Source organism: Pinus tabuliformis, chromosome 7 (genome assembly GCF_031772625.1).
Source record: "Pinus tabuliformis cultivar Carrire ecotype Pingquan chromosome 7, CPIR1, whole genome shotgun sequence".
NCBI lineage: Eukaryota > Viridiplantae > Streptophyta > Pinopsida > Pinales > Pinaceae > Pinus > Pinus tabuliformis.
This window is the reverse complement of record NC_142293.1, coordinates 1,319,290,967-1,319,307,991: the sequence shown is the minus strand read 5'-3', so window position 1 is coordinate 1,319,307,991 and position 17,025 is coordinate 1,319,290,967.

Genomic DNA, 17,025 nt, shown 5'->3' with positions numbered 1-17,025 from the left:
GGGCCCTTACTTTTGATTATTCCTGTGACTATATCTGGACTTTCCCAATCTCTAGACCATCTCCAATTGGGATTGATGGCAGGACACTTAATGTGACTTAACTATATATATAACTTTCCTTCCTGGACTGCTTTTCTTGCACCCTATAAGACGTGACATTCCTTACCCCTTGTTGTTTTTCCATAAAGAAATCTCTCCTCACAACCCTGACGGTAACACTTGGTTTTTTTTTTTCATCCACCACTACCACAATTGAATGCCCCATTCTCTTTTAGGCCCATGGATGTACATGAGCCCTTTTTGTTTGACACCTCGACACATTAGGCATTTATTAATGCTACCTTGGCTGCGGAGGCATCTTGCACCACTGGCAAGGTGGGTGGTCTGACTCAGATGCCACTCTGTACACAAGTGTTGACAGGCATTCCTATGGAATCACGCTCGGTAGAATATGTTGCAGGTGACACATACTACCATCTGATGACATATGGTGCACATGCTCCATTCCAAAAAAAAAGCAAAGGAGAAGGGAGGTTCGCACCACCACATAGACACATTTTCTTAGTTTTGGCTATGATGTTCTTCTGGACAGAGTCCTTAGCCTATAAAAGTGGGCCGTAGTCAGACATTAGTATTTTCCAGATCTATCAGAATATGAGATGCAAAACTGGGTGGAAGATAAACAGAAGATATTATTAGGTTATTTTCCCACAGTGTGCCGACTTATGAACTCTTCATACAACTTTCACTTCTTACACAATGAGGACAGAGAAAATTTACTTGGCATGTCATGGGTTCAGGGATGGTTTCCTGTCATTGCATCCATGGTATGTTGGATTCAATCCTCTTTGGGATACCCCCTTGCATAGGTATATCTAGCTTAAGCTTCTTGGATTGCCTATCGAGTTTTGGTCTAAACGGGTTTTCATGGACATTGAGAATAGAATTAGAATGTACATTTATGTGGATTTGAAATGTATCGGTGCCAAGGACAAGAGGATCACTTTGGTATTGATAGAAATGGCGCTCTCTAGTGTATTACCTGCACATATCTACCTAGCATGAGACTAGATGTGGATACATCAACGATTAAACAACTAGAGAACCCCTTTTCACTAATTAATCTATCATCATATGGGACATTTGCGATTACAATGCTTGCGCAGACATACACACAAGATGCAGCGGGATATCGCGGATCGGGCTAGTAGTCCTAAGACATTGGAGGCACCATTTCTACTATAGCAAGTACATGTGCAACCTCGATGATACACAAGTACACACAACTCCTCTTATCATATTCCCTCTATGCGGCATACACTAGTTTACACTTTGACCTCCTCACATATTCAGCGACCATGCTTGCCCCATATTTCCAACACTATTTCCTCATATTTTGAATTGGGAAATCCATATAAAGACCATCCAGGCCCTTCCACCACCCCCATGGATCTATTGACTGCTACGAACTTGACACCCAGTACTCGACATCCCCCCATAATGCATAGCGATCCCCCATTAGGGCCTACTTTCTCTTCCCCTCCATAGATTATTCCCCTATTCCTCTTGTGGAAGTTGCACATCCAAGATTCTCCCCAACCCATACTATGCTACCTGTGGATATTCCATCTCGTGAAACCCCTATTACTCCAAGATCACCCATTCTATCTCCTAGAAATTTCATTGAAAATGACATTAAATATCTTCTCTCTAAACCTATGCTAGACCTTCGTACGTTCACTATACAACGTCCTCAAACCCAGACATCCCCAAAAATTAGCCCAAACCCTACGCTCAATATCACTGCTCGGAGACTAAATAATAGGGGAAGCAAACATTTCTCCGAGAGACCCAGAAAGCTTATTTTTTCGACTACTGATACTCTCATAGATATTCATATCAGCTCCACCACTAATCCATGGGCCCATAGAGCACATATTCCTAAAGCCTTTTTAACATAAATATTTGCCTATCACTTAATATGCAAGGTCTTGGGGACTCGCACAAATTTCTTGCCCTCAGAGAAATTTTCTTTTCTATGCTCCCTTCCATCATTCTCTTATAGTAATCGATGATTCTTTCCCATAATGCACTTGATTACTTAAGTAATATGCTTCCTACTTGGCACATGGTGACTATGGATTCTATGGGCCACTCTGGCGGACCAGTTTCTTTGTGGGATTCAAGGTGGGTCGGCTTCAAGCCATACAATTTTTTTGCAGGAATATTATTATCTAGCCACATTGAGAAGACTGGCGGGACATTTCAGGATCCTTAACATATATGATCCTTACAACGATTGTTGCGGCTTTTGGGACAGACTCATGGAGACTAAGATTTTGAAACAGGAGTCACTTATTGTTGTGGGGGATTTAAATTCCACCACTGCACTGGAATGCTGGTGGTAGAACACTAGAATGGACACACTGGCAGATAAACTTAAAACTATCTTCTGGGAATGCAATTTGATAGATATCCAGTCACAGAGGATGGTTCCAACCTAGAATAATGGGAGATCCGATTCACATCATATTGCTAAGAGACTGGACTATTTTCTTATTTAGGACGAACTACTGGAGAGGATGGGTATTGTGCAGACCTTCATCTTGAAGTCTTACATCTCGGATCACCCGTCCATCACACTTATTTGGAGGAAGGCACAATCTGGGATGGGTATTCCATTTAAATTTAACCATATCTCGCTCGAGGATCTTAAATTTGACAAGTTGGTACAAGATACATGGTCGTAATTCAGGATTATGGAATCATCACCTATGCGAATATGGTACATAAATTACATGAGCTCAAAAGGAAGGTCAAAATTTGGGAAAGATGTAAAATACAGAAGTTGTGCATGGAGCTAGATGTGATACACAATGAGCTGGAGGTACTAGGCTGGAAGTTGGATTTGGTAAATCCATCCAATGCACTTATCAATAATATCAACGCACTGGAGAAGAAAAAACAACATATCATCCACATATAGTAAGTGCCTTGGACATTGAAGACCATGGCTATATGGCTAAAAGAAGGGGATAGAAATATGAAGTTTTTCCACAGGTATGCAAACTATAAAAGGAAGATAAATTCCATTTGGAAAATTAAGGATTCCAATGACTGTGAGGTTCACACCCTTCTGGAGATTCAACATGCAATGGTTGCATGCTTTGAGAAGGCATATCACAGTAGAGGAAATGTGAATATTGAGGACTAGATTTGGGCATCCAAATGTTACCCCAACATGATTGATGAAGATAGGAACCAAGAAGTGTACAAGGCAGTCGAATTGCAGGAGGTCCACTCTGTAAAACTTTTCTTACACTTCTTTGATCTTATGGGACATGACCTGGTTCAAATGGTGGAGCAGTCTGGATTAGAAGGGAGCATCACAAACGATATCAACTCCAGATATATTGCTCTTATCCCTAAGAAGAATGAATTGTAGAATTTCCAGGACTATAGGCCCATCTCACTTTGTAATTTGATATAAAAATTGATCTCTAAAATCATTTCTCTCTGTATTAAAAACATTCTCTCTAAGTTCATCACTTTGGAACAATACAAATTTCTACAAGATAGACTTATTCACGATGCGGTTGCATTTGTCACAACTGTTAGATTTTTTGTTCTCATTAATGGATACCCAAATAGCTTCTTCAAGCCTGGACGTGAGCTGAGACAGGGGTGATCGCTCTCCCCTCTGCCATTTATATTGATCATGGATGGACTCAACCACAAAATTAAGCATGCTTCGCATAGGGGTGTATATCTGCCTTTGCCTATGGGGTGGAATATAAGGATTTCACACAATTTTTTTGTTGACGATATACTTACATTTGGGATCATATCAAGATATATGTGGACTTCTCTTCATAACATTTTTCACAGGTTTGGCAGCACATCTAGGTTGTACATGAATAAGGACAAGTCAGAAATATTATATGCGGAAGGTAAGCAAGAGGATATTCCATATATTTCTAACCCATTTGGGGTGAGAGTTATACCGATTGGTGATGGTTTGAAGTATATGGGATACAGAATCAAGCCCAGTAATTATCGTAACCAAGACTGGCTATTGATTATGGATAGACTCCACAAGAAGATATCAGGATTAGCACACAGATGTCTTACACTTGGAAGCAGAGTCATACTTGTACATTCACTACTACAACAACTGGCAATATATTGGACACACCTACATTGCATACCGTCATCCATCATTAAACATATTAACTGTGTTATTGCTAGATACATTTGTGCTAGATCTAAAACAAATCATAAATACCATCTGGTTAAATTAGACAAGATCACTAGACCCAAGGCTATGGAGGGCTAGGGCATATTGAACATAAAGCTTTTTGGGTGGGTACTTCTCATAAAATCTCTATGGTGGGGACTACTTGGCACAGGTATTTGGAGCGAGATCATCAAGACAAAATATCTTAAGGAGATTAAGATTTGTCACGGGTTGAGAGAGGGACTAGTTGGCAAGGCATACGAATTTGCTATATGGAATAATCTCAATAGAGTTCGGCATTGGTTCAAAGAAAGGATCTACTAGAACAAGGGATTTGGGAAGGACATCATCATTGGGAGGGACAACATCCTTGGGGTCGAACTGCATAGACATTACATAGCGGAACCATACAAACTTGGTCAGGCAATAGACCGATTTGGAAGGAGGCGGAAGAACTAGGTCTGTTGGAGGACTTGGCTGAGACATGGAGGAACATTGTTGCTAAGATCCGAAATGCTGGGATATACAAATCTAATCTGGGAGATCAGCTTGGATGGGATGGTATCATTAAAAATGGTTCCATCTCTGTGGCGGATACTTACAATTATATCTGTTGCCACACACTTGAATACCATGACCACTATCGGTTCACTAAGTTCTGGAATGTACAAATCCCACAGAAGATTATTCTTTACACCTAGCTAATTTGGCAGAATAAGACACTCTCTTGGGAGAACTTGAAGAGGGGCCAAATGGGACCTGGTATTTGTGTATTTTTCTCGCAGGAGGAGGAGGACAATGTCCAAATTCTCTTAAGATGTCCTATTACAGTTAAGATTTGGCACGGTTTGTCTGTCATTCTCTCCTTTGCATACATTGACCATTGTTCCATTAATACATGCTTACATTTGTGGAGTACCCATAATATGCATCAGTATGCGATCTCGATGCTCACTTTTTAGAAGATCTGGAAAGCTAGAAACAACATTATATTTGATCACAAATATCTTAGTGTTGATAGGATCATAGATAACATACACACTGATATGGATCCACTACAACGACCACTGGGTCAACCAACTATGGGGTCTCACGGCACTGATGATCCTTTTATTACATACCTTGTTGGTCCTTTTGATGGTGCAGAACAGGGTGGAAGATGTGATTGGGTGATTTGGATATGCGTGGAAAACAACAGAAAATATAGAATCCACTGGGGGGCGAAGGGGGTACTAACATGAAGGCAGAGGCTATGGTGCTTTGGGGGTTGCTCTGGTTCGCAGAGTTTCTAGACATCCACAACATCAACATATACATAGACTCCCAAGCCATCATCAATCATATCTTGGGATCCTCACACATTTCACATCCACATCTTTAGGGCTGGCTGATGCACATTAAGAACCTGTAGCACACACTACTGGGCGTTTCTATTCAACACTCACATAGAGAACACAACATTGTTGCAGATTCTTTACCTAAGCAAGTTCTCCTTGATTCACTGGAGGGGTTTCATATCACTCTGGAGGTGGATGGATGCTAGATAGATGCAAGTTTTACACCATTTCCTTGACCTTTGTCCCCACTGTTTTCTGCACTATTTTTTATTCTTGTGTTGTGTCCACTACAGGCTGCACTATGAGCACATGTTTTCGTCATACATTTGGACTATATCTTGGAAGATTATGATATATCTACTCCATTATTTTTTGTTTTGGCTATCGCTTTTATTATGGAGACATGGTATGTACTCTCTCTGGACAACAACTATTTTGACATTTCCCTTGGGCTACTGATATATTGGGAGACAATATACACTTCATATGACGCATCCACATGGAACTCAATGTACTGATTTTATTGTCTATATAATAAAATCAACATTTTTTCTTATCTGAAAAAATATATATAGCTAAAACCTAATTTAAATAACAAAAATAAAGATGTGACAAAAAAAATTACAAATTCGAACCAAAACCTCCAAAACCTCTGATGATTAAACAATGTCATTACTTAGCAAATTGTACAGGCGATGATTACACTAACTAGCAACCAATAACACAAGTGGTGTAGTTAGTTGTTGAGCAAATATTCAGTGGGCATTATATCATAAAGGAGAACATTGTCGGAGTTGTAAATTGGAACTAGCCTCTCATTGGCTGCTATTACATTGGTGGCCATCATCCACTCCTCGTGGTTTTGATCGTGTCCACTGAAGGTGTTACCGCCTCCCATTTAACTCAGTGGCTCAACACATTGCTTTCCACATTCCAAGTGTGGAAATCTAGAATGACATGATTTTTCCATAAATCCGCAACCTTTTTTATATGGAAACCTAACTTGTAGACAGTCAAGCTTGGGGAGTTCACTAATGTTGTTGAGCCTCTTAGTGTCACATACATACCGAAATTTAGTGTCTATATTTATATGTAGTGTCCAACACCTATATATTTTATTATTGTGTATGTGGATCTATATTAATAAAAAATATTGTTAAAGTACCCCAAGTTGACTTCAATGACAAAAATTGAAGGGAACAAAACTATGGAGCAAAGGACTTGCTCTTCTTTGTATTACAAATCACGTAAATAAGAATACATTGGAAACATCAGTAATAAATTACTAGAGTTAAACTCGACTTAAACTGGACTAAGTGAAACTGAACTAGGACACTTGGAGGGATGGTTTTGACACCTAGCAGGTGGTTGGGATTAGATTCTCCAACACTCCCCCTTTATTACAACCACATAAAAAATTCAATTAAGATACCTGTTGGTCTGTGTCTTAGCTAGGTTTACAATTTAAAAATTGATTTCAAATTTTCTTCTTCTCCTTTTCCAGATCCTATAGCCTCTAAATTGTTTCAAATTTTTCTCTTTGTTGTATCCTTCAAACCTCAGTTTCTTCATTTGCGAGTGCAAGTCTTCCATTTTTCCAGGGTGTCAGAGAATATCTCAGACTTCTTCAAAAAAAGAGTTGTATGTGGGTTGTTGCCACATATTATCTTTTGTAGTGTGTTTTTCATCATCAATCTGCTGCAACATCAGACCATAATATAACTTCATCTCTTCAAAATTCCAATACTTGAAAATTTCATTAATTTGTTCATCATTAATGTTGTCTTGAAGGTTCATTTCTGCAACTGATCTGCAGACTTTCTTAAGGCATGGTGTTGCAAGCCATGCTTCAAGGAAATTTCATTCTTCTTCATAATCGTTTTGTTTACCTGCACACTAAAAATCAACATTGGAATTAAAAATATTTGTAGAACCACATTGGTTTTGTTCCTTCTTCTCTGTAATGAGAGCTTCCTTCTATTGCACTTCCAGCTCTGCCTCTTCCTTTGTCTCTATTTTCTTTTGTGGGATTCTTTCTTTGCCTCTTCCTCAGTTTTTGTCTTTGTCTCTTTGACTTCTTTACTAATCTGTGTTGCTGCAAATAGGTTGTCTTCCAATGACTCAATTGGGTTTTTCACACTAAATAACATCATGTCTATATGATGTTTTTGCTACATCACCTACAACCATTCATCATTAGCCAACAATTCTTCATCAAATTTTATATTAGAAATATTTTTTGTTAGATCCACCATAGTATCGACTACTCCAATGGTATTTTCATTGTCATCAACAAGCTCTTTTGATGGATTCACCAAAATTTCATCAGCAAGCTCTATTGTTGGCTTCACCAAATTGTCTTCAACAAGCTCTTTTGTTGGATTCACCAAATTGTCTTCAACAAGCTTTGTTGTTGGATTTATCATAATTTCATCAACAAGCACCATTGTTGGAATCACCAAATTTTCATCCACTTGTGGCTGTGCACGGTAGGGTTCACAAGCTTCTTCGTGCTCCTTTTCTACTTCTTCTGCAAATTCTTCACTCATCATCCACTTGTGACTGAGCACAGTGGGATTCACTAAAATTTCATCTTTTTGTAGATATGTTGCTGTAGATCCACCTTCAACTTCAATGCTCCCCTTTACACCAAAACTCCTCCCAAGGGTATCCCAAACCTCCTTAGCTGTCTTAGCTTCTAAGATCAAGGGAAGAATGTTATCATCGACAGATTCTTTTATGCATTTCAATGCAAAGGCATCATTTTTCCTCTTCACTTCCAGATCTAAACAGATATCCAACATCACTTGTTGTTGTTTTGACCTTCTTAACCTCTTAGCTTTTCCCATTTCTACCCGGCCTTTGTTTCACATACCGTTTGAACACTACTTGTCCAATACTTTTTACTCTTTCGTAACTTCCATATTTTTGTAAGAAACAAAAAAACATCTTCTCTTTCTCTTCCCAAAAAATCTCAAATAATTATTCAATTCTTTTGATTTAACTCAAATGCACCACTTCATTTTACCTTACTCATATGCACCACTTCACTTTACCTTTTTCTTAAAAAAAAATTATTATCATGAAAATTTAAATAAAATTGTTCATTTGGAACAGTATTATAAGGAATGGTATAACATATAAAACCTTTAAAAAAATACCTTTTATAAGAGCCTTCAAAGAACATTTTATAAGCTCTTTTCGTAAGAACTTTCATGATTTTTTTTTAAGCATTCTCGGGCGGGCTTTTATTGTTCGTGCATTGACATGACTTTTAGTGCAAAATTTTTAACCTTCACGACTTACCACAAATAGATCATGCAAACTTTTGAAAACAAATTTGACGACTATGTGAGCTCCTCCGTATGAAGACCACTCTTCAGGCTTTTGTTCTTCGTGGTGGCGTCAACAGAATTCGACTATCGGGAATCTTCAAACTTCTTTGTTGCGTTATAACGCCTAACGCTTTTATTAAATTTCGGGGCTGCGTTATGGATTAACTTTTCTGATGCTGATGCAATTCGATTTTTTAAAAAAATCTGATTGGAGTTAAACTCGACTTAAATCGGACTAAGTAAAACTAAACTAAAACACTGAGAAGAATAGTTTTGGCACCTAAAACATAGTTAATATTATTCTCTAACATTCAAAAGTTCCACGACTTCCATGTAAAATTATAAAGTTCTTTGGGGATTACTGTGAGAACTATAAAAACGCTTGCGGCTTTCTACAAAAATTTGACGGCTTTCAGTATAAAAACGCCTGGAGATTACCATGTCTGGAAGATAAACGAGCATAAGTGGAGTTCCATGTCGTCGCAGTTTATCCATAGAATTTGAGCTAAGGGTTTTTTACCTATAAATACTCTCCTACATTTTATTGTCAACCATCAAAGGTTTCTCTCAGTCAATCAGTATATTCTCCCTCTAAGCATTTCAAAGATTTTTCACTCATCTTGTATTTACTTCAATGGCTGTCAGATGCTCTTACAGCTCTGTTCGGAGCCTTCTACTTTACACTCTGTTGTTGCAGAACCTTGTCATGTATCTTGGCTCAAGAGGAGAACCGTACATAACATCAAGAGCCGCATACTATAGCAGTGGGAACTGAAGGTAAGTGCATGCATCAATGCACATAAATCTATATTATTACTATTATCATATCATTTTTTGCACGAGGGATGATATATGTATCTATTAATGTGAGTGCAGGTGGAGCGTGTGGATACGGGTTTTGTCGTCGCTCAGTTATACAGAAATGGCACCGGATGCGGTCCCCGCTACAAGGTAACTATTTCATAACTGGAAGGAGTGAAAATTATAGGTAAGATGTACCAATAAAGAGAAGCGAAGGAGTGAAAATTGTTGTGACAGATTACGGGCAAGGCGACCAAACTGATTTCATCATGACCCTTCATGCCTACTCTCACATTGCGCGCAGAGGGAAAGCTAGCCAAGTCATTTCGTTGGGGACGGTGGGCACAATACATAGAATTGGAATTAGTAGATTAATAACGTATATAAACCATAGTTACCAATTTCGGCGGTACCGGCAAAAAAAATTCGGAAATTCGCTGATTCGGTTCGGTATGCGAATAATTCGTCAGTTTCCAGTTAAGTACAGGTGAGCGGTGATTGATTTTGGTCAAAGCTTTCTATCACTGTATGTCCAGCATCAACAGTGTTGCTCATGCTGAGTTGACGAACAATGTGGTTGTGTAGAACAATGAAGCTCTAGCTCTGTGTAACATGGATAGTAACGGTGACAAATCGCTGCTGAATAAAATGATAGAGAGTAAATGAGTTTTTCAATTACCTTTTATAAAATAAGGTAGTTTCAGTGGAAATTGGTGGAAATTTGAGAATTGAAATTTTATAAAAATAAAAATAATGCAGCCATCATTTAACTTTCATTTAGCTTTAATGCTATTTTTTTTTATTTTTATAAAAAAATTATATTCATAATTTTTTAGTTTTTATCATTTTTTTATTCGGTTACCTTTTTATATAAGGATTGGGGAAAAAATAAACAATAATTTTTATAAAAAATAAAATAAAAAACAATAATTCTTATATTATAAAAAAAAAGACAATTTCTATCAAATTTCTCTATAAAATGCTAAATATTGTTAGAAATTTGGTTAGAAAATTGATTATTTTAATTTTAGTTTGATTTTGGTATTTTATTATATATTATTTAAAAATTGTTCTTTAGACATGATATGGTATAATCGAAAACAAATTGTTGATATTAAAATGTAATTTTTTTATTAAATAATTAATTTAATTAAAAATGAATCAATATTGCCATTCACTTTAAATAATATAAATAGCTCCAATACATATTTAGGAGGCACGGTGTGACTCAATTGTTTTAAATGAAAGGTGAGTTGGTAATTTCTATATAACTGCAACTAAAAAAAATATAACTTCTACCTTAACAAAAATATGAAATAATGAATTGGTTGCAAATTGGTGCCTCTTTTATAAAAAACAAAAAACCTAATTTCCATTTTAAAAAAAATCATAAATGGAGAAATTTCAGTGTTAAATGGATAACTAGTTAATAATTTCCATATAGTGACAAATTGTAAAAAAAAGAAGGATAACTTCTATTTTAAAAATAATTATAAAATAGTAAATTCGTTGCAAATTGGTAACTCTTATAAAAAACAAAAACCATAACCTCTATATTGGAAAAAAATTATAAACTGACAAATTTAAGTGTTAAATGGATAACTCCTATAAAAAAAAATAGAAAATAGATAAATCAATATTAGAAAAAATTATGAAGGTTATAAAATGCTAAACTTCCAAATCCATAGCTTTTATACAAAATTTTTTAGAAAAACAGTAACTTCTATATTACAAAAAATTATAAAATGAGAATACCTAAAATATGTTTGTGCTTGTGAATAAAAGAAATAGAAAAACAGTAACTTTTGTATTACAAAAAAATATAAAATGACAAATTTCAATTTAAAATGGATAACTCTAATGAAAAAATAGGAAAATGATAAATCCAATATTAGAAAATATAAAATGAAAAAACTTAGGTGCAAATCCATAACTCCTATACAAAAGTATAGAAAAATGGCAACTTCTATATTACAAAAAAATATAAAATAATAAATTGTAGTTACCTAAGATAAGTGTGCACTTGTGAATAAAATAAAGGATAGTAAAGGTAAGTTTTGCTTAGAATAATAATTAAATTTACATGAAAAAGCTATAAAATAGTAATGAAGGTAAGTTTACACTTGTGAATAGAATAGAAAGTAAATTTACATTTTAAATTTTATGTATAAAATAATAAAATAATACATAACATGTAAAAAATTATGTAGTTACAAATGGTATAGTAAGATTAGTATGCTTAGTAAATTTGCATTCTACATGTTTTATATAAAGAAACAATAAACTAAATTTACATGTTCAATTTTATATTAAAGTTTGGTAGAAAATTATAAGTTTTCACTTTTATTTTTTTTCTATATTAAATTTAAATTATGACAGTGAAGGTAAGTTCTATTTTTTAAAAATTACAATAAAACTAGTTTACCAACTAATCTTTTTTTTGGAAACCTTCTCCAAGTCATGAGAATTAACATTGAATTATGTCTTAATGTAGTAGCAGAGTATACTTAGAAATTATAATTAAAAGCTTATTCCCTTCCATAAAAAATTCTTGGTCAAATTAGTAGCAAAACAGAGTTAGATTTAAGAATTTGTTCTCTTCAACAAAAAAATTTGGATCAATGCATCAACTAAACACTTTTGGAATTAAAAAAAATATAAGGAATTGTAAGTTCTATATTAAAAAAAAGCAAATATATTTAAATCGCATTTTTGTTTTTATTGTCATGATTTTTTATGATATCCATTACCAAGTTGAAGTATAGTGATTACTTGGATTGCATTCCATTGCAAAACAAGGATCACTGGAGTGGAATTCAGATAGAGGGGCTCATTTTCCGTAGTCAACCAAAAAGGTTGGGCACTGCCACATATTGTCTAATAAATTTGGATAAGATAGGACACATAACAAATTGAAATTAAATGAAAACTATTATTTGTTATTTGTGATCAAATATTTTGTCTTAGTTGTTAATAGACATGTAAATACTAATTTCCTTGTATCTATCCAATTATAACTCTAGTAATAGTTTTGAAACTGTTCCTGGCCATATTTGCACTTTTCTACTAGATTCTTAGGAATTAACGTGTTTTAGTTTCACATAGAATGCCATGTTTTTAATTGAATTATAAGTAATATCATAAATAGGCTTTTATGCATTGTCTTTTTTGTATTCTCTATAGTTTGAAAATTTAGTTTTTCAAAATATGTACAAATATAGTTCATTGAATTTGAATGATTTTTTTTCATGCGAACATGATACTTGGAGACCCTCTAAAGGACATTGATGGCACCTAGATCCAAACTTCCTGAATGGAAATATCTTGAAAGAAAAAATGATGGAAAAAATTGTTGCAAGTTCTGCAATAATACTTGTGGGACATCAGTGACTCAAGCAAGAGATCATTTGCTTGCAATTGTGGGTGGAACTAGTGGAGGAGTGGCAGCATGTACTAAAATTGATAAAGATGTGAAGAAAATTTTAAGTGAAGAAGTCAATGCTCATAAGCAAGGAAAGGTAGTCCAAGAAGCAAGAAAAAAAAGAACACAAGATGCACTCATGGGAAGAGAAAATGTTATTATTCAACACCAAGCTCTTTCCCACCATTTGTGGCATGTACAACATCTTCTATGCCATATGGATCACAAAGAGAACCTTCTTTACCAGACGTTGATACAATACAACAAACATTGGAGACAACTTGGAAGCCATTGGAGTGATATGAGGTATATGATGCAGTTTATGATTTTTTCATTGGTTGTAATATCTCTTTAAATGCTATCAAAAGGCCATTATTTCATGATATGTTAAAAAAGATCGGCCATTGTGTTCCCTCATATGTTCTTCCCAGCTATGAAAGTCTTAGGACCAAAAGAATTGATAAGAGCAAACAAGGAATAGAGGAAAGCATTAAACCAATAAGGGATTCATATGATATTTCTAGATATACTTTAGTTAGTGATGGTTGGACTGATCACCAATATAGACCTCTTGTGAACACGCTTGTTGTCCTCAAGTAGTGATCCATTTGTCTACTATTGATTGTATGGGCAAAACAAAGACTGCTTCATATTTATTTCAGATACTAATGGACACCATGTTATCTATAGGAGAGGAAAACGTAGTCCAAATTGTCACTGATAATGCATCCAATTGTTTTCATGCTAATGAGCTATTGATGGAGCATTTCCCTAAGTTGTTTTGGACACCTTGTGCAGAACATTGTATTAATCTAGCGCTTCATGACATTGGTAAGATAGGTTGGGTGCAGTAAATATATCTCAAGCAAGGAAACTGGTCAAATTCATTCTTAACCACTGATTGAGTTTGAGTATATTTAGAAAATATAATACTAGGAATCTACTGAGACCAGGTGACAAAGAATGATAAGTAACATATCTTGGAATATCAGAGGTCTAGGTAGTAAAAGGAAACAAAGAATGATAAGTAACATAATGAAAATAGCAACACCAGACATAATATTCATTCAAGAAACAAAATGCTCCATTCAGAAACTAAAAAAAATACATAGCAAATGGCATAACATATTTGAGTTTCTAGAAGTTAAAGCAGAGAACACAGCTGGGGGCATTCTCACTCTATGGAATCCCCAAAAAGTCAGCATAACAGATGAGGAGGCATCAAGAAATTATTTATCAGTCATCATTCGACCAGTGGGAGTGTTGGACACCTTCCTGGTTACGAATGTTTATGATCCTCAACGAATAGATGGGAAACTCAAATTTCTTGAATCCTTGGGAAATCTCAAAAGAAGACATGCAGAAATGCCTTGGGTCTTGGGAGGAGATTTTGATATGATTAAATCTCTGTTGGAAAAAAATGGAGGTACCAGAATGCTAAGTAAAGATTCAGTAGCATTCCAATCCTTCATATACGATATGAAACTGGTTGACTCTGAAATGCACAACGACCTTTTTACTTGGAATAACAAAAGAGGAGGTGAAGCCTAGGTCGCCTGCAAGTTAGACAAATTTTTTATCTCAAAGGAGATGATACTCACAAATAAAGAAATAACTGCTAGAGTTCTCCCCTTTGGAGGCTCTGTTCACTGGACGATTCAACTAGAAATCAAGGGGATTGATTCACCTAGAAATAGACCCTTCAGATTTGAGAATACCTGGCTCTCCCACCCAGATTTCATTAACAACATTGAAAAATGGTGGTCTGAAGATCTGTAGATCCAGGGCACTAGAATGCTCCTCCTTCATAAAATACTGAAGCACATTAAACTCAGACTCAAAGAATGGAACAAGAAGGATTTTTGCAACATTTTCGTAGACAAAAAATCAGTGGAAATCAAACTGCAAGAACTAAACCAAGCATTAATCGCAGAAGGTTTTAATAAAGTCAAGAGTGAACAAGTTGATAATTACAATCAAGAATGGGGGAATTTATGCAAACAAGAGGAAATCTTCTAGAGACAAAAGTCTCGAGTTCAATGGTTCAAAGAAAGAACGAAATACCATATTCTTGCACAGATCCACCATGGCCAATAGAACGCACAATAGAGTCTCTTCGTTATTGAATGAGAATGGGGAGCTTCAGACCACCCATAAGAATATTGAAGTTGTGCTTGTTCACCATTTCAGCAGCATCACCAAGGAAAGTAATCTAGACAGAGAACAACGCATCAAGGAAATTACAAAAAATATCCCTCAGATGGTGTCTAGAGAGGATGGTGTTTAACCTGAGTAAACCAGTTACCGAAGAAGAAATTAGTGAGGTCATTAAAGACATGCAGAATGGCAAAGCTCCAGGTCTATATGGTTTTAATGTAGATTTTTTGAAGGCCTGCTGGAATGTTATCAAATAGGATATTACGAATGTTGTAGAGGATTCCAGAAGAAGCATGACCAGTCTGAAATCCCTCAACACATCCTTCATCTCCCTGATCCCCAAACAGGAGTTAGCCCTAAATCTTGACAAGTACAGACCCATTGCTTTATGAAATGTGGTGTATAAAATCATATCCAAGATTTTGGCCAATAGGCTCAAACCTCTTCTTCCTTCTTTAATTTCAGGGGAACAATCTAGTTATGTGGAAGGAAGACAAATCCTAAACAACATTATTCAGGCCCACGAGGTAGTTCATTCGCTTACCAGCAAAAGGTAAGCCGATATGATTATGCAATTAGATATTTCTAAAGCGTATGACAAGGTGAACTGGATGTACATCAAAAAGGTCCTTATTGCTTTTGGGTTTGATCACAACTGGGTCAGATGGGTTATGGCTCTAGTTACTTCTTCTAGCTATTCTATTTTGGTGAATAACTTGCCCTCAGAGATCTTTACTCCTTCCAGAGAACTCAGGTAGGGAGACTCACTCTCCCCCTTTCTCTTTATCCTCATGATGGAAGGATTGGGCAGATCCATTAAGCAAGCCAAAATCTCAGGAAAGATCAAGGGACTGTGATTAACGGAGAATGGTCAAGGAATGACTCACCAACAATTTGTGGATGACACCATGCTGCAAGGGATCTCCACAGTCAAAGAAGCTTCAACATACAAACAAATCCTAAATGACTTTCCCTTGGGTACAGGTATGGAAGTCAATCTCTCCAAATCAAAGATTTTTTTCTTTAATACTAACATTGCAATTAAGAGGAATATCTCCAGAACTTTGGGCTTTCAAAGGGATTCCCTCCCTTCAAATTATTTGGGAATTCCCCTTACAGCTAAACCATTGCGCAAAAGCATTTGGGAATCGATGCTCAACAAGATGCAAGAAAAAGTCAAAAAATGCACTTTCAAATCTTTGAACCTTGCTGGTAGGTTGATTTTGACAAAGGCTGTTTTGCAATCTATCCCAGTATTTTTTTAATCTACCCTTCCAGCTCCCAAAGGGGTCTTACAGCAATTTAGGAATATCGAAAGAGACTTCCTTTGGGGCAAGGAGGAAACAAGGAAGAAACGGGCCCTTATTTCTTGGGACAAAATCTATAAACCCAAAAGTCACGGAGGTCTAGGCTTAGATGATCAGGAGATTCTAAGTAACGTTTTAGGTGCTAAGCTCTGGTGGAGGTGGGTTAAGGAACTAGAAGTTCAATGGGCGAAAACTTGGAAAGAAAAATATGCTAGCTTCTGGCATACAAATGATCTTATAAGAATGTCGGGAAACATAAAAGGCTTTTATATCTGGAACAAAGCCTAGGCTAACAAAAGCCTAGTCCAAAACAACAACTTCTAGGAAATCAGAGTAGGAGATCTAGCTCTCTTCTGGGAAGACAAATGGCAACAAGAAAAAATGCTAATATGAGAGGACTTTATAAGCCTCAAGCAGGAAACAGAGTTCC